The sequence below is a fragment of the Gopherus evgoodei genome, chromosome 8, assembly GCF_007399415.2.
Source record: "Gopherus evgoodei ecotype Sinaloan lineage chromosome 8, rGopEvg1_v1.p, whole genome shotgun sequence".
Classification (NCBI taxonomy): Eukaryota; Metazoa; Chordata; order Testudines; family Testudinidae; genus Gopherus; species Gopherus evgoodei.
In genome coordinates this window covers 77,710,437-77,736,428 of record NC_044329.1, presented here as the reverse complement: position 1 = coordinate 77,736,428, position 25,992 = coordinate 77,710,437, and the positions used below count along the sequence as shown (strand labels likewise).

General features: G+C 41.5%; 1 protein-coding gene and 1 long non-coding RNA gene across 4 annotated transcripts in view; one reads left to right on the top strand and one right to left on the bottom strand.

Moving 5' to 3' along the window:
• The window catches only part of SLC44A3 (solute carrier family 44 member 3), a 166,812-nt gene that overhangs the window by 61,572 nt on the left and 79,248 nt on the right, over positions 1 to 25,992 (top strand). Inside the window, exon 1 of one of the 3 annotated variants that reach the window (XM_030573132.1) lies at positions 17,324 to 17,408. The exons of the other annotated variants lie outside the window; for them this stretch is intronic. The gene's annotated coding sequence lies outside the window, so the exon portion shown is untranslated. Of the gene's footprint in view, positions 1 to 17,323; positions 17,409 to 25,992 lie in introns of those variants that run through there. 3 annotated transcript variants of the gene reach the window in all.
• Positions 9,396 to 16,040, bottom strand: LOC115656424. Its single transcript, XR_004001658.1, has 2 exons — positions 15,957 to 16,040; positions 9,396 to 9,901 (listed from the first exon to the last, which is right to left on the bottom strand). It is a non-coding gene; the product is annotated as an uncharacterized LOC115656424 (long non-coding RNA).

The following is a 25,992-nucleotide window of genomic DNA, read 5'->3' as shown; positions in this document are numbered from 1 at the left end:
TTAGACTTCTGTCGTAGTTCCCTCCTTTAGAGATTGGCAGGGGAGCCCAGGCCCACCCTCTCCACTGGGCTCCAATCCAGGGCCCAATAGTAGGCAGCTAAGACGTGTACCTTGGGTGCTATGTACCTGCCTCTCTGGATCACGTCCTACCACTGTCCCCTCTTCCCAAAGGGAAAAAATACAGAAACAAACACAAAATTAAAGTTGTCACTAGTCCCTCCTTTGCAGGCTTGGGCAGTTCAAAATCTCCAAGCCTCAGGGAGCAAGAGCTCCTGGGATGCTCCTTCCCAAGAGCTCAGAGCAAGGTTTGTTCCCTTCCACTGTCTGTCATCTCCCTCTGAGCTGTTCTGCTTCCCTTTTTAAGCTCCACCTCCTGCTTGTGCAGGCTTTATAGTGCAGCAGGGCCAACTGAGCTCACAGCTGCTCCTTAACCCCTTCTTCTCCAGGGTAGGGTTTCTACACATCATGACAGTGCCATAAAAGTTTGTGCATTCATATAATTAGGGAACAAACAATAATACGTGATTTATCTGGCCAACTACAAATGCACAACTCAAATTCAGAATATTCATGATCAATCCACAGAATAAAAAAATCAAAAATTGGATAAATTTAAACAAAAAAGTTTGAGGAAATCTTTACAGGAAAAGTCAATGAGCAGAAAAAGGCTCAGTTCAAGTAAATTGTTCACTGTAAATTAATCAGCTCTAGTTGTAGTTGAAAATATTTGACTCTACATTTTTAAAAATGTCTTTTTACAGACTGTCAATGCCTATGTAACCATTACTATAGAACCTTCAGTGTGACTCCTTAAAAAACTGGATTATACCATTGTGACATTCCCCTGGTGTTATCTGGACCAGTGATCTGCTAGGTCACTCCAATTCTTGACTCTGGGAACCAGCCTTACCCTGCTCTGCTGTGAGGACCCCCACTCCTGGGCTGTTCACGCACAGCCTCTGGCATGTAAGCTGCTCCTTGGATTGTGCAACAGAATGACACTAGCCAATATCTCCGCTCCCAGACACAACCCTAGGAACCTCTGTCATGCAGTGTCCAGCTATGCCTGTGGGACACTGCAAGCTTATATGAGTTTGTCAGTTTAACAAAGAAATTGATATGAACCAGGCTTCTTTTCCCAAAGGGAGTCTCTGCTATGCTTGAAACCAAACACGCTGCTTCAAGTAGAATAAACAAACAAATTTATTAACTACAAAGATAGATTTTAAGTGATTATAAGTCAAAGCACAACAAGTCAGATTTGGTCAAACAAAATAAAAGCAAAATGCATTCTAAGCTGACCTTAACACTTTCAGTGCCCTTACAAACTTATATGCTTCTCACCACAGGCTGGCTGGTTGCGTTTCAGCCAGGTTCTTCCCTTTGATCAGTGTTTCAGTCACTTGGTGGTAGTGTCTGTAGATTGAGGTGGAAGAGAGAGGAAGAGCATGGCAAACGTCTCTCCCTTTTATCACATCCTCTCTTCCCTCTTGGCTTTGCCCCATCCCTCCCTCAGAATCAGGTGAGCATTACCTCACCGTAGTACCAAACTGACCAAGGGAAGAGGGGGTGACTCACTCGAGAGTCCAACAGAGCCTTTATTGCTGCCTAGGCTAGTATCTTTTCTTCCTGTGAGGCTGAGCTGAGTTTGTCCCATTCATGCCCTGATGAGGTGTGAACTGCTCCTCTGCTCTTGGAGAGTTTTTGCCTGGGCTTGTTTTAAGCCATGAGGACACATTTTCAGCCTCATAACTATATACATGAAATTACAACCTATAACATTACTATAATAACAATGACTATAACATTACTGTAACAGTGCTCACTGCATCATGAGCCTTATAAAGACACCCGACATGACAAACTTTGCATTGGATACCACACAATCATTTTATAAGGATGAACATGGGGGTCTAGGGTGTCCCCCTGAGGTATAGAGCATCATAACCATTTAACAGAGATGGGACTAAATCCAAAACCACAAGTCCAAACACCCACAAACTTTGCTAAAGTTCTAATTTGGATCTGAATGCCTGTACTTTATTTCAGTGAGCTGAACCAAACATCCCTGAGCTTAAAACTTTAAATCTGGATCTGAACTTTGCAGCTCTAGACCATCTCTACTATAAATCCTAACTTAACCATAGTCCCATATTTCATTGATTTAGAAATCTAAAGATTCTGACTGTAATAATCAATGTTTGATATGTTCTTTCCATGGCAGTGAAGAGGTCCAAAATGAGAAGAGAAAAGTATTTAACTTTTTCACTGTTCAGAGATTTATTAGTACTAGAAAAGGCAGGGGAAGATTGTTAAACTCTTGTCTGTACCCTGCTTCTCCATGTTCAATGACTTTCCACCCAGAGAGTGTGTTTTCCAGTCCTATATATAATTTTCTTTGGCTTGTGGCATCATTTTCTTGGGACATTATTTTTATCTTACTCTGCATCTTTGTGTTGGTTCCCTCCCCGCACAACTGAAGAATTAAATGATAAATTACTGCTACTACAACTCTATATGAAATGTCCAGAGGAAAAGAATATTATATGCCCATTAAAAAAAAATCCTAATGTTTCTTTTGTTTTAAGTTTTACAATTGCTAGAATGTTTCTGATTAGGTCTGCTTAGACAAAGAGATTTTAGTCTGTTTCTTTTCCTATTGGAATAGTGACCAGAAATGAAGTGATCACCTTTCTGAACTCCCACTGTCTGTCTCATAAGTACAAATAAATTTAACAAAGATAACAGACAACTATATACCAGAAATTCACAGATCGCCACACATACCTTTATAGATACAATAACCACCTCAAACACACCAAGAAATCTGTTATCTACAGCCAGGCACTCAGATACCACAGAATATTCTCCGAGGAGAAACTTTGGGATATACATCTTGCCACACTCAAAACTGCCCTCACCAAATAAGGACATTCCGCCAGAGAAGTAGATCTTGTCATGGAACAGACCACCCAAATACTCCAAGAGGGCCTGCTTCAATACAGAAATAAAGCCCCCTCCAACTGCACACCCCTAGTTGTCACCCAGTTGTTCACCTCATAGTGGAACCCATGCAAGGTATTGTCAAACAACTACAGCCTATACTTGATGGGGACCCCATCCTGAAAGAAATCTTTCCTGAACCCCACTTCTGGCCTTCATACAACCCCCTCCCCCAATCTCTCCAAGCTCATCGTCAAAAGCAAGCTTCCCACAGACCAGGCCACACCAATTCAAAGCAGCACCAGAACAACAGATGCAAAACCTGCAAACGTATCTCCACTGTTAAAATGATCAAAAAAACCCCACAACACACCTTTCAAGATCCATGGGTCCTGTACATCCTATCACAACATGTAGTGTACTTCATCCAGTGCCCTAAATACCCCAACAACAACAATGTGGGTGAAATCAGTCACTATGCTCTCGAATGAACTCACCCAGGAAAATAATAAAAAACAAAAACACTCTATCATCTGTGAGTGAACACTTTTCACAGATAAATCACTTTACATCTGGCCTCCCAATCCTCTTTCTCAAAGGAAATCGTCATAACAGTTTCAAAAGATGAGCCTCGGAGCTTAAATTCATAACTTTGCTAGACTCTAAAAATCGTGGACTAAATAGAGATTTATGGCTTTTTACAACAATCTATAACCCACTAGCAATGTTCTCCCAGCTGCCTTTCCTTCTTATGATTGGAGGTGTGTTAACAGGCCACTTCACTTTGAATGGTTTCTTGAAATATGTGTTAACTATTTATGCTAAACCATCTGTTCCACCTTCGATTTAGGCCCTGTCTATACTGGCAAGTTTCTGCGCAGTAAAGCAGCTTTCTGTGCTGTAACTCCTGAGGTGTACACACTGCCAAGCCACTTAGTTGCAGAAACTGCACAGTTGTAGCGCTTAAAAAAAAACAACCAACGAGAGGCGTAGAGCTTTCTGCACCAGGGCTACAGTGCTGCAGTGCCAGTGTAGACACCGTGGTGATTACAATGCTGCAATTGGCCTCTGGGAGGTGTCCCACAATGCCTGTTTTCACCTTTCTGGTCATCGGTTTGAACTCTACTGCCCTGCCATCAGGTGAACAACTGTCATCCCCACCCCGTAAATCATTTGAAAGTCCCCTTCCTGTTTACTTGGTGACGCATGCAGTGGTCTCAGCACATCTTTCCAGGTGGCCATGCCTGCTCTACAAACCAGGCGATCCCCCATTTGAAGTAATGCTGAGCTTCTGGACCTCATCAGCACTTAGGGAGAGGAGGCTGTCTAGTCCCAGCTGCCCTCCAGCCATAGGAATTATGATACCTACGGACAGATTTCAATTATGATACCTACGGACAGATTTCATGACCATGACTGGGACACATTGCAGTGCAGGGTCAAAGTGAAGGAGCTGTGGAACACCTACTACAAGGGGTGGGAGGCAAACTGCTGCTCCGGTGCTGTGCCCATGAGCTGCCGGTTCTACAAAGAGCTGGACACGATACTCAGTGGTGACTCCACTTCCACTGTGAAGACCATTGTGGATACTTTGGTGGCTCATATGCCAGTTGAGAGTGCACCGAGCCAGCAGGAGGAAATCTTGGATGAGGATATGGAGGGAGAGGGGGATCCAGAGGCAGAGGATGACTCAGAGGCCAGAGATGCATGCAGCCAGGAGCTCTTTTCTACCCTGGAGGAGGCTAGTCAGTCACAGCTGTCAGAGACTGGAGAAGTACAAACAGGAGAGGAGGCCCCTGATAAGTGGATCTGACTTTGGGAATCGCTGAAACAAGTTGTTGGGGGCACGAAGGCTGCAGAAAGCAGGCTTGTGTCCCAAGCATGCTTAGTCTGAGCAACAGAATACGGTGTCGATTGACTCTCAGAGATCTCCAGGAAACTCTTGTGCAGATACTGGGCAATCCACTGATACAGGTTCTTCAGCAGAGCTGCTTTGTTGAACTGCACCTTGCTGCTTTCAAGTTGCCCCGTGTATGGCTTCATGAGCCATGGCATTAAGGGGTAGGAGGGGTCTCCCAGTATCACAATGGGCATTTTGACTTCCCCTACGGTGATCTTCTGATCCGTGAAGAAAATCCCTGCTTGAAGCTTCCTGAACGGGTCAGTGTTCCGAAAGATGCATGTGTCATGCACCTTTCCAGACCAGCCTGCGTTAATGTCTGTGAAATGACCCTGGTGATCCACAAGCACCTGGAGAACCATTGAGAAATACCCCTTGAAATTAATGTAATTGGTGGCTAGGTGGTCTGGTGCCAGAACTGGAATATGTGTGCCATTTATCGCCCCTCCGCAGTTAGGGAAGCCCATTTGTGCAAAGCCATCTACAATGTCATGCACGTTGCCCAGAGTCACAGTTTTTCAGAACAGCATGCGATTAATTGCCCTGCACACTTCCATCAACACAAGTCCAACAGTCAGCTTTCCCACTCCGAACCGGTTAGCGGCCAATTGGTAGCAGTCTGGAGTAGCCAGTTTCCACAGTGTGATCACCATGCGCTTCTCCAGTGACAGGGCAGCTCTCATTCTCATGTCCTTGCACTGCAGGGCTGGGGCGAGCTCATCACACAATCCCATGAATGTGGCTTTCCTCAGTCGAAAATTCTGCAGCCACTGCTTGTCTTTCCAGACATGCATGACAATGTGATCCCACCTCTCAGTGCTTGTTTTCCGAGCCCAAAAGCGGCTTCCACTGTGGTCAACACCTCCGTGAATGCCACAAGCAATTTCATGTCATGGCTACTATGCATGGCGAGATCAGTGTCACACTCCTCTTGCCTTTGTAGTTTAAGGAATAATGCCACTGCCACTCGTGACGTGTTAGTCAGAGCAAGCAGCGTACTGGTCAACAATTCAGGATCCATTCCTACAGCCCAAAGAGGCAGAGTGCGCAGTACACAAACTGTTGAAATATGGTGCCCAATGTGGACAGAAGCATAGGGATTTCTGGGATGCAAAGCAATGCATCACGGGTCTCTGGGACAGGACCCGGGATGCCCTGCGGCCCCCTCTGCCTTCCTACAATTCTTAGTGGCAGAAGAGAAAAAGGTGCTCTGTGGGATAGCTGCCCAGAGTGCACCGCTCCGAATACTGCTGCAAGTGCCGCAAGTGTGAACATGCTATTGCACAGGCAGCTGACTGTGTGAACACACAACAGTGGGTTCCCTTCAGTGCTCTCTGAGCAGAGCTGTAACTGCCGGCACTGTAACTTTGCCAGTGTAGACATGCCCTTAGCTGTGACACTGTACGTTTCTCAGATGTGAAGAGCTCTGTGTAAGCTCAAAAGCTTTTCTCTCTCACCAACAGAAGTTGGTCCAATAAAAGATATTACCTCACCCACCCTGTCTCTCTAAAGTTAACACGAAACAGTTTCTGAGATTTATCAGATGACTCCACCCATCTATTTTTCAAAATTCTGATTGATGATTTCAAGCTTTAGGATCTCTGTCCTGCTCTGATACAAGGCACATTATTTCCACAGTGTTCAGTTCTCCTCCTTTTGGACTATCTAGAATGAGCTTGTCTATTGCAAACCTCCTCATATGCCTCTAAGCAATAAGCCTCTCATGGATCAGTAAGAGGTTAAAACAGGAAACAAAGGGTAAGAATAAATGATCAGTTTTCAGAATGGAGAGAAGTAAACAGTGGTATCCCCCAGGGATCTGTACTGGGACTAGTGCTATTCAATTTATTCATACATAATCTGGAAAAAGGGGTAAACAGTAAGGTGGCAAAATTTGCAGATGATATAAAATTACTCAAGATAGTTAAGTCCAAAGCAGATTGTGAAGAGTTTCAAAGGGATTTCACAAAACTGGGTGACTGGACAACAAAATGGCAGATGAAATTCAATGTTGATAATGCAAAGTAATGCACACTGCAAAACATAATCCCAACTAATGTTCCCTATAATTTTTTCCATCTATGTGCAGAATGAATTTTGTTATGTGCACCAAAATTGAGGTAATGTGTGGATGTGCACCACCGGTAGAAACAAAAAGCCTAGATATATTATATATTTTTTAAAAGTTCCCATAGGGATAATTACTCCAGCCAGAACAGGTTAGGCATTTTAGAACTCACTACTCAAGGAATTAAATTTAAGCATCAGAAAGAAGTAAAATTATGAAATGCATAGACCAGTCAAAAAATTAAAATAACAGCACTTTTATAGAATAAAATTACAGAGAATATATGTGCATTTCAGGAAGCACCAAGAAGTAGCAAAAAGAACAATAACACAAGTATGTGTTGGGAAGTGAGTGTGAGTGAGACTGTGTGTGTGTGAGAGAGAGAATGTATGAGAGATGTAGAGACAGAGTGTGTGTGGGCTGGCTGCTGGGGAAGTCTATGAGACACTGTGAGCCGTCTCTTTAAGCACAGCGGCTTGTTCAGGCTTGTTCAGACTGCAGCAGCTGCCAGTAATTCTGTCCTGATCCTGAGCCCTGTCCCCTTTCCCAGGACCGGCGCTAGGGGTTTGAGTGCCCTAGGCACACGGCAATTTTGCTGCCCCACGTGCTGGTCCCGGGGCTCCGGTGGAGCTGCCGCAGTGGTGCCTGCGGAGGGTCTGGTGCTCCGCGGCTCCGGAGGAGCTGCCGCAGTCATGCCTGCGGGCGGTCCACTGGAGCCGTGCAAGGAGCCGACCGTCCGCAGGCACGACTGCAGCAGCTCCACCAGAGCCGCGGACCAGCGGACCCTCTGCAGGCACCACTGCGGTAGCTCCACCGAAGCCGCCTGCCGCCCCCTCCGGTAAAACAACGCCCACCAATTATTCTGGCGCCCTAGGCGATTGCCTAGGCTGCCTAAATGGTAGCGCCGACCCTGCCCTTTCCCCCACTCTGAGGAGATGTAGTACATGGTCTGGGGGAAGGAGAACATTCTGACATCAGTGCCTCCCTGTCCCCTCCGCTCTGCACAGCATGCAGGAGGGTCCCAGGAGCTGCTGGCCAGGGTCTCCAAGGCAGAGGACAGGAGCAACACAGCAGCACAGCAGAAGGAGAGGGGCATCTGAACACACATCACTGGATGTGCATGTCTCTGCTAATCAAGTGGGCAGCACTTCATTGACTCTTGTGCGGCCACACAGCTTATAGGGAACACAGATCCCAACTACACATACAAAATGATGGGAGCTAAATCAGCTGTTATCACTCAAGAAAGAGATCTTGGAGCCATTGTGGATAGTTCTCTGAAAACATCCGCTCAGTGTGCAACAGCAGTCAAAAAAGCGAACAGAATGTTAGGAACCATTAAGAAAGGGATAGATAATAAGACTGAAAATATCATAACACCACTATATAAATCTATGGTACATCCACACCTAGGATACTGTGTGCAGTTCTGGTTATCCATCTCAAAAAAGATATATTAGAATTGGAAAAGATACAGAGAAAGGCAACAAAAATGATTAAGGAGATGGTAGTTTCCATATGAGGAGAGATTAAAAGGACGAGGATGTTTCAGCTTGGAAAAGAGACGATTAAGAGGGGATATGATAGAGGTCTATAAAATTGTGACTGGCTGGAGAAAGTGAGTAAGGATGTGTTATTTACTTTTTCACATAACACAAAGACCAGGGGTCATCCAATGAAATTAATAGGCAGCAGGGTAAAACAAACAAAATGCACAGCAAACCTGTGGAACTGTTGCCAGGGGATGTTGTGAAGGCCAAAACTGTAACAGGGTTCAAAAAAGAATTTGATAAATTCAGGAAGGATAGGTCCATCAATGGCTATTAGCCAAGATGGTCAGGGCTGCAACCCCATGCTCTGGGTGTCCCTGGCCTGTGGTTGCCAGAAGGTGGGAGTGAATGACATGGGGTGGATCACCCAATGATTGTCTGTCCTGTTCATTCCCTCTGAAGCACCTGGCATTGGCCACTGTCAGAAGACAGGATACTAGGCTAGATGGGCCATTGATCTGCCCCAGTATGGCAGTTACTATGTTCTAACTTGGAGCTTCAGCTTTAGCTGTTCTAGTTCCTAAATTCCATCTAACATTCCAATTGGAATCATTCCTCTGACTTAGGCTTCCACTATAGGATGTTTGTTTGTTAATCAAGACTTTAATTGGGGTGTGTTGCAGATCAGGAAAATAAAAAGCTTTGAAGTGGGTCAGGATTAAAAAAACTATGACCTTGCCTGCTGAAAGGAAGGAGTATACATTACATGTAGAGCTTTCTAAGCTGTGAAGATTTGTGACAGACAGCATTGTCAGGCAATGGCAGACCCAACACTTCCTTCAGACTACCTTAAACACAGATAATACTTTTGGAACACGGGAGCATGTAGGTTAAAAACATGCAGCAATAGGACAGACTAGTAATGTATTAATGTGCAAAATATATTAACATAACATCATACGAACTGTAGCATAAAGAAAACAAAGACTGTCCAGACTGTCACATGCCTTTTATTACTTTAAGCAGAGGTTCTGGGGGACGCCACAATAAGAAGCATAAAATACAGACTGTCAACACAGATAAAAATATGTTAAGCCACATCCCACAAACCTGAACTTCTGCCAGTTAACATCCCATATATGATACACATAGTTAAACAGCTGTTGACTTAATATTTACTTTGGACCCTGTCACCAGTGTACTTCACACACAATTGTATAACTTTAGTCAAAAATAATGCAGGCTGTGAGTGTTAGTGCCCCTTTGGGGATTGCAACCGGGTCTGCTACAGATAATCAAATGCAAATACACTGCTTGCAACCCTGAGACTGAGTTTTTGTGAGAGTGGAAATTGCATTATTCCGGGAAAAACTGACATGCATCATTATGGGGTTTTTCTACTGTTGGACAATAAAACAAAACAGGAAATTGTCTTCTTTCACACTTCATCCGTGGGCACCAGCACATGAAATTGAAACTTCTCTGCTTTATAGCTGATTCCTAGGGGAAAACAAATTCATAGTTAAATGTATTTAGATTACATTTCAAATGAAAATCCTTTTGAGAAAGATGCATATTCTTCTGGCATAAAAAAAAGTTTTGGTTAACTTCATTCTGAATCTGATAGAAAGACAAAATAATATGCACATATCCTAGTTGGTAACTTAAGAACTTTTACAGCATTGGGTCAAGATATACCTAGAATATAACTTATGGGAATGTTCTTTCTGCATATTGTTTGCTATAATTATCTGACTCCATGATAGATCCTGCACAGATTAACGTAATACAAACAATTCTCAGCATTGATATAGCATTTTTCATCCAAAGATCTTAAAGAACTGTACAAGAGTGGATGAGCTCTTGTCACTATTTTGCAGATGGAGATATAGAAGTTCAAAATAGTGAAGTGATTTTTCTGGGGCCACCAGCTAGTAAGTCAATGGCAGAGCTGAGAGAGAATCTAAGGCTCAGACTCTCATGGTCCCATACACAGCCCCACTGCTTTGCGCAAATCATTCCTGCAGTAATAGGCTGAGCAAATGAGAATTTATGGGACTGCAGAGAGATCAGGGTGTATATGCAGTGAAAGATGCAAATTACTAGTACGCTCCATGACTGCAGTCTGCTTGGGAATGACACTTCCAGCACTACAAGACAAAGCCACTAATAACCAGCAAAGTGACATGTCTGCGGGTTCAGAGGGAAGCCAGAAATGGATTAGAACTGTAGTTTGCTCTTAACCGACTGGCTTTTCTAGTACAGCTGTGTTCATATACCAAAGCTGGATTTCAGCTCACTGTTTGCTGAGGCATGTTATTTTATCAGCTTGATTACTTCTGGCTATATGGCATGCTATGTTAATAAAACAGTCTGTAGAGTAATGTGTTTGATAGGTCACTGGATGAGGATAGACTAAATCACAAGGTTTGCATAGTTTAGTCCATGGTTGCTAATTCCTTCCTTCTGATCCAATAAATCCATATCTCGTAGTGACCAGGAAGGATCAAGGAATTCCCAGTCATATGTATATCCTTTGGGTTTTATAAGCTTTCTTAAACTGTTCGTGTTAGCAGTTGCCTACTGTTGTGCAAAATGTATTACGTGAACAGGAACTGAATTGTATTTTACTGCAAAAATTGCCTTGCAAAACTGTCACTGCACACTATGCTTATGCTTTTTAGTCATTAGAAAGAAAAGCAACATCCTGTTGTCTAAAAATACATCTTTCCCTTGTAAAACATACAATGATTGCTACATACTGGTGTTTCCTCAGCAGCCACACAAACAACTGAAAGATATAGATATTTTTACTATCCAATTTTTTTGTATCATATGTAATAGTGTCATTCCTTTACACTGTGACTAATAAGAGAAATGTAATAGTTTTGTGCTATACAACTGCTTCTTAGAAAGAAGAGAACATTTTCTTTTATCTAGTAGAATTATATTTTCTTTTTGTTGCATGAACATTAACATAGCAGTAACTTCAGTGATACTGGAATAGTGTAAACAACCCTGTTCCATTGTTTAATCATAATAGTAATGACCCAATATATAAAACACATGGACATTGTGCAATTGATAATAATAAATCAAATAATAATAATTCTTAGCTCTTATGTACACATCTTTTCTTCTCAAGATTTAAGTTGTATTTCAAAGGGGATAAGTATCATTATCCTCATTTTCCATAATACCACAAAAGTGTTAAATAAAATTACTTATAAATACAAAAAATACCGATATGAATGAACATGAAACTTTCAAGTTTTTTGAGATAACCCGTAGCATGATTCAGTAATAACCATAATGACCACAATATTCACAAGTGAATTATTATTGCAGTAGCAGTGTTAGCATTTGAAAACTTGCCTCAGAGAAATATAGTTCCTAAATCTCAGATTAAAAATAAAACAATTTTAGTGACAATACCATACAAATAGTACATTTTAATTTTACTTCTATAATAGGAAATCTGATTTTTTCTTTCATGTTTCAACTGACCTTTTAACAGACATTGAAAGCTATATAAAAGTTATATTTGAAATTACATGAGTGATATTCTTACAAGTACTTTGTTAGTATTTGGAGTACACCTGGACAACTGAACAGAACCATTAAGCCAGAACCCACGTGGCCACTAAAGTGAAACTGTAGGTCTTCTTCTTCTGCCAGCCAGTGGCAATAACCATCTGAACCTGATATATATAACTGAGGATAAGCAACTTTCACCATTAGGTGTGTGACATTTAAATGTAGCGATGCTGACAATATTATTTGACAATAGAGATGATATCAGTTAAGATATGGAAAAGACCTATTATATCCTAGACCCCATCCGTCTGCAAGAGTAGCACATAGGGTCAGAGTAGCCCTTATCCTTAAGTGTTGGGACTACTATAATGAGATTAATCCTCTGAGTAAGAACGACACATATGACTAAGAGCTGGCAGTTTTCTGACAGGGAATATATCAGAGTCCCACCCTGCAAGTCCTTGTTCATGTGAGGAGACACATTGAAGTCTCCTGTGGATAGAACTACTCATGTGAGTGAGAGCTTGTAGTTTTGGGCCTTTGCACTGATTCAGCAGAATTTTGAACAAACAAAATTAACATTTTAAAAAATAACTAATTCCCTCACACTCCACCCCACTGCCATTCTGTTAATTCCACAGTTACGTTCCTTTTCCTTTCACAAATCTTGTGAGTAATTAAGGAGCAAGACAGTATTTTTTCTTTTGTTTTAAATACAGCGAGGCATAATTTATGAGACATCCTGACTGTTATATGAAAAACATTTCTATAGAAAGGTTTGGCAAGGTAAATCCATAGTAGATTAGGCAACAAGTCAGATAAATAGATCAGGGGTTCTCATATTTCTTTGCACCATGACCCATTTCTGACAACAAAAATTACTGCATTACCCCAGGAGGGGAAACTGAAGTCCGAGCCCCACCAACCTGGGCGGAGCAAAGCCCGAAGCCCAAAGGCTTCAGCTTCAGCAGGGCTGGCTCAGGCTTTTTTGCCACCCCAAGCGGTGAAGGAGGGGAAAAAAAGCCTCGTTCGGCAGCACTTTGGTGGCAGCTCAACCGCGCTGCTTCATTCCTCGGTGGCAATTTGGCAGCAGGTCCGTCGGTTCGAGAGGGACTGAGGGACCTGCCACTGAATTGCCACTGAAGACCCAGGCGTGCCGCCCCTTCCCATTTGCCTCCCCAAGCACCTGCTTCATTTGCTGGTGCCTGGAGCCAGCCCTGAGCTTCAGGAAGGGGGCCTGTTACCTGAGGCCTACCACCCAGGGCTGATGCCCTTGGCCTTTGGGTCAGCCCCAGGCAGTGGGGCTCAGGCTTCAGCTTTGGACCTGCACAGTGGAGTTCGGGCTCCAGCTTTGACCCCCAGCAAGTCTAATGCCAGCTCTGGCGACCCCATTAAAACAGAGTTGTGACCCAGTTTGAGGTCCCGACCCACAGTTTGAGAACTGCTCAAAAAGATTATTTATTAGCCATGAACCAGTTCATACAAGGAGCCACTTGCAAATGTTGATCAAACATCTTGATTCATCACTATTTTTAAAGCAACTTGCCACTTCCTTGTAAAGGGAGCATATCATCACTGAACAAATATAATGTTACATTTACTTCCACTAATAACAAGTGATTCAACAAAATGTCATATATGATGTTCTATTTTCAAGCACTAAAAAGTTTATGCCTGTGATTTCCTCTAACCTCCACTTCAGTGAGATTTTGGATCTACTTCTTGTATTTTACATTCATTTGCATAAGTGATACAGAAAAACAAAAACTACAAACTACAAACTACAAACTAAAAGCTGTATACTGCATTGAGGTACTGCTCTCATTAGTAACTGTTGGAGGCTCAAGCCCACACTGTAGTTTGACTTGCAATACTGATATAATAAAATCTATAACACATAAAAGGAATGCCTGGCACAAGGTTTTCCCATCTCCGTTTATTTGATGGGATGGGATTTTCAAATATGAGGAAAACAATTTGGGTTTCATTCGTCTGTCACTTACCCAGTGTAAACCTGGAGTAACTTCATTAAAGTCAATGGAGTTACACTAGTGTAAAACCAGCATAAGCGAAGACAGATGCAGGCCCATTATGATTTAATATGCACTCTCATTTATTTAAAGAACATTTTGTTAGCTAGCATCATAAACCACAGTACTTTAAAGACCATGCAAAAAGGCCAGGGTCCTACACCCAGAGTACTTACATTCTCATTCAGACCAATATGCTACTCAGCACAACAGGTCTATCTACCTAGGCAGCTATAGGTTGTTCATCAATGCATTGTCCCAACACTAGTTCAGTATGAAACAATGCAAAGACAGGGCAAATTCACTTTTGCCAGGCAATGATATTCACAGACGAAGAACTACATCTCTATACTCAATCAATAAGAATGTGTTCTCGTTACCAGTTCCAAACTGAGGGCCTAATGCTGCAAGTTCTAGTGTAAGTAGTTTCATTGACTTCAATGGGATAATTTGTGTAAGGACTCCTCACATGACTAAGGGTTTGCAAGATCAGGCCCTAATTCATAATTACGTCTTTGGCAGAAGTCAGACATAAAATTAGAGGAGTTCAGTGTTTTTCTATACCTTATCAAAAACATCTGAAGTATCAAAGCTATGCGTAAGCTTTGAAAAAAGCTGGCAGAAAATGTGCTTCACATTTTCATAAGGACCCAATCCTGCAAGTTGCTAAATGCCTCCTTTAGGTACTGGTCCAATACCCATTGAAGTCCAGTGGAAAGGTTCCCATTGACTCCAGCGGGCTTTGGATTAGGCCCTTAAAGTGCTGAGTACCCACATCTCTTACTGGCTTTGCCTCATACGAGGTATTCAGCACCTTATAGGATTGGACACACACTCAGATACATTTATTTTGTGTTTCTGAATGTGCATAATTTCCTCTTCCAAAAGAGAAAAGGAATTGGCAACAGTGATATTTTGTAGTTACTGTATTACTTGAAATTGCACCTCACTGGGATATCAGGAGAGAAATTTAATATTTTCTTAAGATAGTACTTAATATTTTGAACTTAATATTTTCTTAAGATAGTACTAACTATGCAGTTGAGCCACTGGAAAGATCAACCGTGACAAAAGTGTAATAAAAGTTAGTGTACAAATTCAAATGTTATTGATGTCTATTCCAACAGGGATGGTAGCACAAAACATCTTCACAATTCATACAGTTCTGCCAATCAAATAAAAGTCAGGTATTTACAAAGGGAAACTAGGTGCATCAGATGATATACTTCCATTTCTCTACTCCAAAAGGATTCCAGTTAGGTATTTTTATATATTTACACAATATAATACCTAACTGTAATCCTTGTGGAGTAGAACAGGTAGCAGGTTAAGTTGAGCCAAGTGGCAATAGTTCCCATATAATGAGGAGTGAGGACATGTTTTATAATAACCTACACCATAATATGTAGTATATAGTTGTGCCAAGTTGTACACAGTTATTTAGACATACATCTATTCTATATTATTTTAAAATTTTGGCATAGGTTATTACAAAACATGTCCTCATTCCTCATCATAAAGGAGCTGTTGCCACTTGGCACAATTTAATGTGCTGCTGGTTGGAAACCATATCTGTCTGTACAAGTACTACAAATACAGGCAGCCTGCCCATCTGCAAACAGCACATATATTTTCTTAGTTGATCAAATAAATACAGTATCTGTTATTAGGTTAGTAACTAGTATAGTCCCTAGGCTGAGAACCTGTGCTGCGCTGTGCTAGCAGGAGGTGACTAGGTCTGTGACTCTAAACCTTTTTTCCCATCTACATCCACAAGAGAGCCAAAAAATCATCTTGAAACCTATGACATTTTCAAAGGACAATTTTACATCTGTTTTGTGAGTCATTTGATCAAAAAAACTGTGGGACTTGGAGGGGAGGGAAGAGAGATGGGAAGAGCTGTACTGTGCCAGCTGATAGTGTACCTCTCCCACACAAAAGAAATTGATTCTGTGCCTCAGCCATACAAGATCCCCTCCGCTCCCTACCTGTTTTCCCCTCCCAAGGTCCCATCTGTTCCAATCCATCCACATATCCTCTCTCTCCCTCAGAACTCTGTCTTTACACAGCTGGATTGGGGGAGGGCTGGTGTGTGTTTTCTCTTCCTCCCCCATTTGCATCCAGGCACTTCCTTCCTCCTACCTGGGTGCGGCCCACAGCCATAGGGAGGGAGTGCCCAGTGCTGCTGCAACAATACAGCTCTCCTGAGACTGCCCTCCTACTTCCTCTCTTGATTCTATTGCACGCCCCCCCACAGTAAGGGCCTGCCCATCCACAGCCACTTGAGGCCCCTTGACGATCTCCCTGGGGGTTGTGACCAACAGGTTGGGGAATCCTGAATGGACTAGGTGATCTAACTCAATAGGTCTTCTCAATTTATCATTTTGAGTATTTATAGCAAGAAAGGAAAGAAAAAAGACAAGCTGCTGCCCAAACTTCACTATATGTTGCCAGGACTTTTATTTAAAAAAAAACAACACTTTGTGAAAATGTGATTTACATGCTTCCAAAGCCCCACATGGAGGAAACAAAATCTAGATGCATTCCTTCATGCTATGGGATGTGAATAAATACAGGGAAAACAGTCCTAAGCAGCCACCAAAGGAATCAGCAAAAATCAGTTGCCTGGTTGGCCTATAACTAAAAATTAAGCAAAACTGTACTTAAAATCACTTGGTGATATTTAAGCAATCACTTTGAAGGGAGTTAGTGCTTAGTCCTTAGTGCTGAAATCACTGTAATCACACAATATGACTGATGAACCTGCCTTACACTGACACCTTCTGGGGGAAATCGGTAACCATAAAATTTTAGGCAGACTGATTTCAGTGATTCTACTAGTGCACCAGCCTAAAGTTGGAACTCCAACCTAACTCTTTCGATTCAACATAGCTACTTTTCATAGATAAACATAAATTAGTTAAACCCACTTAATTAAAGTGAACTGCTCTTAAGAGAAGGAAATTACTTATGAAAGATCTTATGTTTGGACAAAGGGCTTCCCCCCTTATCTTCGATAAGATTAATTTGTTTGTTACTCAGTAATAACCTGCCAGTCATTTTGTTTAAAGTTTGCCAGGCTCAGGTAAATTCCTTTGAAGTGAACACAATATTGGTACAAATGCTGGTTGCTATGATTTCCATCCAGTTAATGGACTAGAAAGCCTCAGTCCCTTTCACACATATGGTTATAGAGGCTAGATCATGCCAATGTTGCTCTTTACTAGCTGGCTGCCTGATTTGCCTTGTCCCAAGTCACTCTCCCATATTACCCTGTTCTAAAGAGCTTCTTCCATTCTCTCCTTCTTTCATATAATTTACAGAGAAAAGTGCCCTATGGGGACCTCCGACCTAATGCAATTCCCAAACTTCACTGTATTTGTGGGTCAGTTTCCTTGAAGCCGTGAACAATTCACCTCCATCTCCTTTGGAACGGCCAGGTTCAATAGCAAATAGAGCACCATCCTATTTCTCTGGACTTGAGATGGATATTGATAATCTTAACATTTGGAAAGCTTAAAATCAAAGTTCCTTTTCCCCTGTTGCCATAAGTGTAATATATTGTTAAAGATATTTCATATACTCTAAACCTGACATTTTGCAAAGCTACAAGGTCAGTCTAATTCTTTGTCTAGAGTTGTAATTAACATGGCATGTAAGACAGAGAGCAGTAATCCTGAGACACTAAGTTCCCTAGAATGTTACGAAGGGCTTGAAGAGAGTCAGTTATAAAGGTAAATCACTTTCAGTAAAATGGATGTATTCCAACAGTGTCTTAGGTCCAAATGGTGCCCTAGAGGTTTGCATGGTGAAGAGGGATCCCTCATGATTGAATCTGCTTTTTCCTATGTAGAAACAGGAAATCAAAAATAAACCTCTCTGCAGCACGGTATCCCCCATTGCTTTCCTGAATGTTTGATGAGATGATAGGGAATCTGAATAAAATGCCAGCAGTGGTCAGCTGGGATGAGGCTGGTCTATATGTAATACACATTGTAATCCCTCCGCCCCTTAGGGAACTTGCTCAGAAGTTAATACATCCTGAAAACGAGGACCCTTAGTGCTGTGTAAATCCACATTAAGGAGGATGGGATGATGTTGCAGAGGCAGCTGGTAGCAGTGTGGGATTATTAACTGAAAATTGTTACATATTGACTGTTACCTGTGTATAAAAAGTCAACTGGTGAAGACTAGCAAATAGTAGAGCATGCATTCATTACAGCAGTGTTATGAGGCAGTATATATAAACAGATGTGGCATTATTATACATGAGTGGTGTAAGGTAGTGTATTCATCACCACGCATCCCCCTGTGTCAGAGCACTGCATTGCAAGAAGTCCTCTTTGGCACCCCCCGGTAGCCACTTCCTTGGCCCTTCCTAGCTAGTGTGGTCTCCCTTGAGATGGTCTGTGGCAGGGCCGGCTCCAGGGGTTTTGCTGCCCCAAGCAGCCCCCCCCCCAAAGCCGCTATTGCGATCTGCAGCAATTCAGCAGGAGGTCCTTCGCTCTGAGCGAGAGCAACAGACCCTCCGCCGAATTGCCGCCGAATAGCTGGACATGTCATCCCTCTCTGAAGTGGCCTCCTCAAGCACCTGCTTGCTAAGCTGGTGCCTGGAGCCGGCCCTGGTCTGTGGCCTGGCCCTCCACCTAAATTACTTAAAAGTTTCTTCCCTTTCCAAGGTAGAAAAAGGTCCAACTGAAAGTCCAGATAAATGTATAAACTAATAACTCTTCCACCTCTATCAGGCTCAACTGAAGTGCTCCTATTGGCCCTACTTCAGGGCTTCCCACACAGGAGCCTGACTTTCTCCTGCAGAGTTCCCCTTCTGCTGCTTCTTTGTCTTAACAGAATTCCCTCACTGCCTCCCCTTCCCAGGGACTCTGGCAGCTTCCCTTAGGGATATCCCTGGCACTTGTGGGCCCTAGCTCAGGGCTTCCCCCACGGGAGTCTATCCTGCTTCCTGTTGGCTTTCCAGCCTGGCTTCCCAAGCCTTTCCCAGAGAGAGAACTCCCCTTGCTCCTATCTCCTGAGTCTTTGCTCCAAATTGAGTTTGGCAGTATGTTTGAATAGTCTTTTCCTGCCCCCCTTTCACAGATGGATCACTACTCATCATTCAGTTTCCATATAATCATAAGCTGGGGGCTAGCTCCTAGGTCACAGCTAAGGCTGAACCACACTTGCCTTAAAAGACCAGCCAGTCTGTGATCAAGTAAGTAAGGCTTGGGATGGATAGATATTTCAATGTTGTCATGTCATGTTCCAGTGGAAAAGTTTATGTGTGGAGCTACATCTGTTCAATATACAAGTGATTGGTATTGGCTGCATAAACAACTGTATAGAAATAGAAATATATGGAATGTGTTCTCTATAATTCTGTAATTTCTGGGAGGCTGAAAAAATAGATATACAGTTTAAGCTCCTAGACAAACATTTCCAGTATAAAGGTTCAGTTTTCAGAGGTGTTGAGTAATCTCAGCTCCCACTGAAATCAAAGATTATGCCCTAACAAAGTACAGTATCATTAATGAAATAAGAGATCAAATTAAAATAATTGTATTAATTTAGGTTTTCTCTTTCTTTGTCTTAATCATATGTCACCTACAGAATTCATTTCCTTAATCAAATAATCAAATTCCAAATTAACTACTAAATAATTCATGGAACAGAATGTAGCAGATATCAACAATTTTCTATTGTATTTTATTTTAAAGATTATCTTATCTCTGCTATTTCCCTTCAAGTAATGTGGGATCTTACACAACAAATTTCCCATATTACAACATATGCGATGCAGGAAGTCTTTCAAGTAACTAAGATTCCAGGCCAGGTGTGAACATGTTGGAAAACAGATTAACTGAAAAGTTAACTTCCAGTTTCTGACCCTTAATATTCTGTGGTAATATAAATAGTCTCCATAATTCTTACACACACAAAAACTACATTAAAAGAACATATTTAAGGTTGCAAAGTCAAGCACTCAAAAGTTAAGGAAATTTGAGAATTAAAGTTGCCTTAATTCAGCATCCTTATGAGAATGCATTATGATACATCTTTAATTATATGATTATGGGGAAATAAATTGAGGGCTTGACTTGGCAAACTTAATATTGTTTTAATATAGCTTTTTTGTGTCATTTCCTACATTTTTTAAAAACAAACTGAAAAAACAGAAATTTCATCATGTGGCATTATATTCACACTCACATGGTTCATTAGTAGTTTGGAACTTTTAGAACCATTGCACAGCCATCTGCCAATTAAGCTAATGGTAGCAGTAATAGCATATCATCCTCTATGTCAGTGGTTTTCAACCTTTCTTCATTTGTAGACCCCTAAAAAATTTCAAATAGAGGTATGGACCCCTTTGGAAATCTTAGACATAGGCTGTGGACCCCCAGAGGTCCATGGACCACAGGTTTAAAACCACTGCTCTACCATCAGCAATATTATGGGATGAGACACAACTTTGCTGATGGGGTCAGGTCCAGTCCATGCAGTTCAGATCCAAATTTCCTCAAAGTCCAAAATGTTTAGAGCTGGGGATTTGGTTCATCTCTAAAAATAAGTACTGCTAGTATAATTTGGCAAGGGACTCTAGATAACTTCCTGGATATTCTCTTCAAATCAGAGTACTGAGATGCCCAAGATATAGCCATGCTGCGACGTGTGTCTGGAGCAGACTCTAACACCTGCTCAAGCTTTGGAATGTAATACTGTAAGGAAAGCGATGCTCCTTAGATTTGACACATTGGATCAAGCCCTCATTTAGTTACCTGCAAATACAAATGTGAGGTCTCATTCTGCAAGTACTTACTACCAAGTAGAGTATTTGCTACCATGATTGAAGTCAAATAAGCACTATGTTCTGTAATGTTTACCAGAGCAGGCCCTAAATTACTGATTTGGGAGTCTTTCCATTGACTTCAGTTAGCTTTGAATTAGGTCCTTATTGAAAAATCATTGTTCCATTGCTATTCTTTTTTCTTCACCTAAAAAATGTAACATAAAACTTCAGGAATATTGCTCAAAAAAAAATTCATGCCTGCTATGAAATCTAAAATTGGAACCTGATGAAGAAAGGCAAACTAAAACATACATAGCTATACCAGACACAGGATATTAGTAACCTTTGCGTCAAGATAAGTCAACTAATTGTTATTAATATTCTCCTTAATAATTTTCCATGAGGAGATACATTTTCAAAATATTAACAGCCTCTTAAATGCACACTTGTTAACATTACCTTGTGAACTTTCATTACAAATTTATTATTCAAAGAGAAGCTAATCTTTTTCCAGGTTTTACTGCTTATTTTGGAAGTAGGAGAGTGCAAGACTATAGACAAGTGATTGTACTTCCTCTAGTTATATTTAATTTATCCATCTAGAAAAAATACAATAAAGACAAAATTCCTTGTGCAAAATCCCCTAGCCTAGAAGATACAGATATAAAACTTTTTACAATTGATGAAAACAGCATACAATAAATTGACAATATATATTTGGAAAACTACAAATGGATGAAAATAAAAATAGTTGACTGATAACTGCGTTATTTAGTGTGTCCTTTGTAAGGCATTTTCAGTTAAAATTATTTCCATTGAGCAGGAGTTATTGTTAGAAAATAACACTTCTGGTAGCAAAAGCTATAGCTATGGTCAAGCTTTCATTAGCTGTTCCTAGATCAGAGTTGGTTTTCCCTAGGAAAGGGATTGGGCAATGAGGTTTCAATCCATATTTCAAACACCATATGTTTTGCAGGTGACTGTGTCCAGGAGTTTAGTTTAACCTATCACATAGAAAAGGGCCAATTTCAAAATTCAGATATGGACCTGTCTTTGCATTCCAAACCACCTGAATGTTTACCTGGAGTCAGATCAGGGTTTTAGCTTTGGCTCCCTTTCTTCCCGAAACATTCAGAAACAGCCTGGGAAAAATACAACTTCTGTTAATTTAATTGGAAACTAATCAGTCAGTCTCACAAACCATGAATCAGATCAAATGTTGACACACACAGTTAAATAAAAACATGCCTGGAGGCTAACAGAGCAACCAACCTTTGTGACTTACAAAGCCAACAGCCACAGTCCCTCTGATTTGGGGAATTAAAAGTTCCCTATATTTCTGCCTCTGGGCATGTGCACTGATGCCTCACTCCAGGTGCCTCTCTCAGGCCTATGCCCCAGCACAATCTACAAACCAGGGGAAGACAGGCCTGTGGGGCCCATACAATAGGTGTACTCTGTGTATACTTATTGGATTGGGACCATTCAGAAGCAAGGAGGAGGTGGTAACCCCTTATAACTTTTAGCCCAATGCTTATTAGAGCACTTGCCTCCAAAATGGAAGACCTGGATTCAATTTCCCCCTCTGCCTGATGGGAAGAAAAGAGTTGAACCAGGGTCTCCCACCTCTCAGGTAGGTGCCTTAACCACGAGTCTAAAGTATAGAGTAATTCTCTCTCTGGCCTAATGACTATTTAAGTATTTATCCAACATATAATAGCCACCATCACCTTCTCCTCCATCCCTTTTGTGTGTAGTTAGGCAGGTGCCTAACTCATTCTTGCAAGAAAGAGCTTAGGCACTTAAGCCACCTGACTCCAAGAGAAGAGTTCCCAGCTCTGGCTCACAAGCAGAGACAGGTGCCTGTCTACAGCCTGGATTTAGGCACCTAACTTCTATGAGAGGGGCAGAACACAGTACATACCCCTTTCATTTGCATCTCCCATTGGCTAGCTTAGGTGGCTCCTCACCTAGTGTGCTAGCTTTGGTAGATCACATTCTTAGGCGCCTATCTCTCCGCGTGCAATGTGTAGGGAGCCTAAATGCCTAACTTAGGCTTTGTGGGCCCCATTGTTGTTTCATTGATTTTTTAGGCGCCTGAAAATTAGGTGTTGCAACTGTCATAAACAGATAGTTAAGGGTTAATGTCTCTTTTACCTGTAAAGGGTTACAAGCAGTGAACCTCGACCACCTGACCAGAGGACCAATCAGAAGACAAAATACTTTCAAATCTCGGTGGAGGGAAGTCTTTGTTTTGTGTTGTTTGTTTGTCGGTTGTTCTCTCTGGGTTCTGAGAGCGACCAGACATACCTACAGGCTCTCTAATTTTCTGTTCACATAGTAAGTACAAGTAGAAGGGCGGTTTAGTCTTTTTGATTGTTTTCTTTATTGGCAAATGTATATTTTGCTGGAAGGATTTTAATTTGTATTTGTGCTGAGGGGAAGGCTTCTCTCTAGTGTCTATAAGCTGAAAGACCCTGTAACCTTTACCATCTAAATTACATTGACAACTTTTACTTTTTTCTTTCTTTTATTAAAAGTTTTTCTTTTTAAGATCTGATTGATTTTTTCCCCTTGTTGAGGCTCAAGGGAATTGAGTCTGTACTCACCAGGGAATTGGGTCTTAGGGTCCCCAGGGAAGGTTTTGGGGGGACCAGAATGTACCAGGCACTCCAAGTCCTGGTTGGTGGCAGCACTACAGAATCTAAGCTGGTAATTAAGCTTAGGGGGATTCATGCTGGTACCCCATCTTTTGGACGCTAAGGTTCCGAGTGGTGATTTATACCATGACAGCAACACTGAGTACTGCCCCGTCTAAGTCCCTTTGTGGATAAGCCTTTGAGCACCTACATCAGCACAGCAAGGGAGGGATGCTGAATCTGCTGTCATTACATTTCTATAGTTTTTGATGTAAGGTCATAGAACGTAGAATACTTCAGTGAAACAATGGTAAAGCAAATAGATTTCTCACAGAATACTTTAGTAACATCCTGAAGTTAAGCAGGTAAACAAATTTTGTAGAGTTTAAAAAAATACCGCATGCCCAAGTGTCAATGCACCTGTAATGTTTTGAGGTGCAACCCAGACCAGCAAGAGGTTGCGTCACTCCCTTCCATGTAGTCCTAAGTGCCTTAAATACTCTGCTGCTGCGGCTCACATCCCGGATACCAACAGCCAACAATCAAGCATGCAGTTCTGTAAGTGTCTGTGTGCTGTGTAACCTGGTTCCGTGTGCTGTGCAGCCCTGGTTCAGTGTTCTGACCCCAGCAGTCTGCATGCAATATAACAGCCCCACTCTGTTCTCCACCAACCTAGGTTGCTACTTGCATGGTGATCCCAACACATTCCCAGTCCTGAATTTCCCCAAAACTGTCTGTTCTGAAGTGCCCAGCCCTCTCTTGGAACACTCAGGGAAATAACAAGGTTTGCTCCCCTAAGGAGAGTACAGCTTATTACTGTAACTTCAGTTAACAATCAGTTCAATTCAAATACAGCATGGGTTGGTTTAGATTAAAAGTCAAACAAGTTTATTGACAAAATGACATAGGTTAAGTGATAGACTCTCTGGCCACGACCCAACACAAGGAGAACAAAGTGCTTGGGTCCTTTGTCTTCCCAGGTGAAGGATAAGATGGAGTCTAGCTCTGTCCCTTATATTCCCAAGAAATTGTCTTTATCCTAAAAGTCAGGAAGGCCTCCTAGGGATTTAGTCTCCTGTGTTTCTCCGGAGTGCAGGAGCCATATTCATTTTCTGTTCTTGTAGTTCATCTGAGAGTAACCCCTGATGGTGATAGTTGAGTCATTACCTGCACCCCTTGTTAGCTTGATGGCTTTGTTTACTTTTTATGTAACTGCACCTTCACTGTCTCTGCCTGATGACCAGGCTGGTCTGACAAACAAATACCAATTCCTTTGTGTAGGGCAGGCTAGACGTATGCATTGCTTCCAAACACATTTGAAGAACATAATTCTAGCACATATCCATAACTCTTTGTGCACACCCCAGGTGTGCATCACACAAGAATATTAATCATCAGTGAGTTATTAGTTTTCCAATATATATTACTTGCCCCCTTGTGGGTATCATGACAAGTGTGTTAGGTGTGGTGAGTATGTCAGGCCTGATAAGTGTTGCTGACACAGAGTAGTGAGCCATCAAAAGTAGTGAGCCTCTGTGTCACAGTATCTATATTAAAGTTCTGTAAAAACTGCAATAAGTGCCTCACATTTGTATTTTTCTTCATAAATATAATGTAGAAATGTACTAAGTCCTGTAAAATACAGCAAAAAGGCCTGTTTATTTCCATTTAAGAAACACCACACTTAGGTAACAAACTAACTCTTTTTCTAAAATGTACCTTTTTAATTTAGCTTTTAAGGAGTACCTAAAATGAAATCCTCTTAAAAAATGATTGTGTGGTCATTTGTTCCCCCTCCCTGTTTCTGACATCAGGAATTTACCCCTAAAATTTGGCTAAGGATCCCTCAACTTGGGGGCCATGGCATCAGGGTAATCCAATGATGAATTCAGGCAAATTTAATAAGATATGAAGAAAAAAACATACATAAAGTAAATATTTAAAAATGTAGATACCTGAAAGCATCAATGTAACAGTCATTTAAGTAAGAAAATTAATACATCTTTCATTAGCTATATTCTGTGAGCTACAGTGACCCTGCAGTCACATTCTTGTTTTTCAGTTGGGCGCTGAACTAGAATCTTTTTCATGAAAGCTTCTAATCCAGCATAAAATAGCCACTATCTTCTCTGCAAGATGTGCCATAACAGTTTCAATTTAACATTGTTTCGCTACTACCACAGACGGTATGTTACTTTTCAGATTGTTTTATTAAAGTGTTCAAAATAAGATCTCCAGCAAAAAGATATTTTATGACTGGCTAGCACTAAAGGGAAGAAAGAAGTACTGTTAACACTGTTATTTAATAATGTGTTGCATAAATCTTCTTTAATCTATATTAGTGAGCAAGACATAGTAAACATTTAAAAATGCAGCCAGGACAGCACACTGAAAAAGTAGGTCAGTAAAGTTGGCTGGCTATTTCAGTACTCACTGGCCATTCAAATAACAAACAGTTGATCATGGTTGGTGCTGAGCACATAAAACTCCCATTGTCTTCAATGAGATCTGAAGATGCTGAGCACCTTACAGGATCAAACCCTAATATAATAACCTAAATAATTTCCATGCCATTTAGGGTACAAAACCCAAGCCTGACAG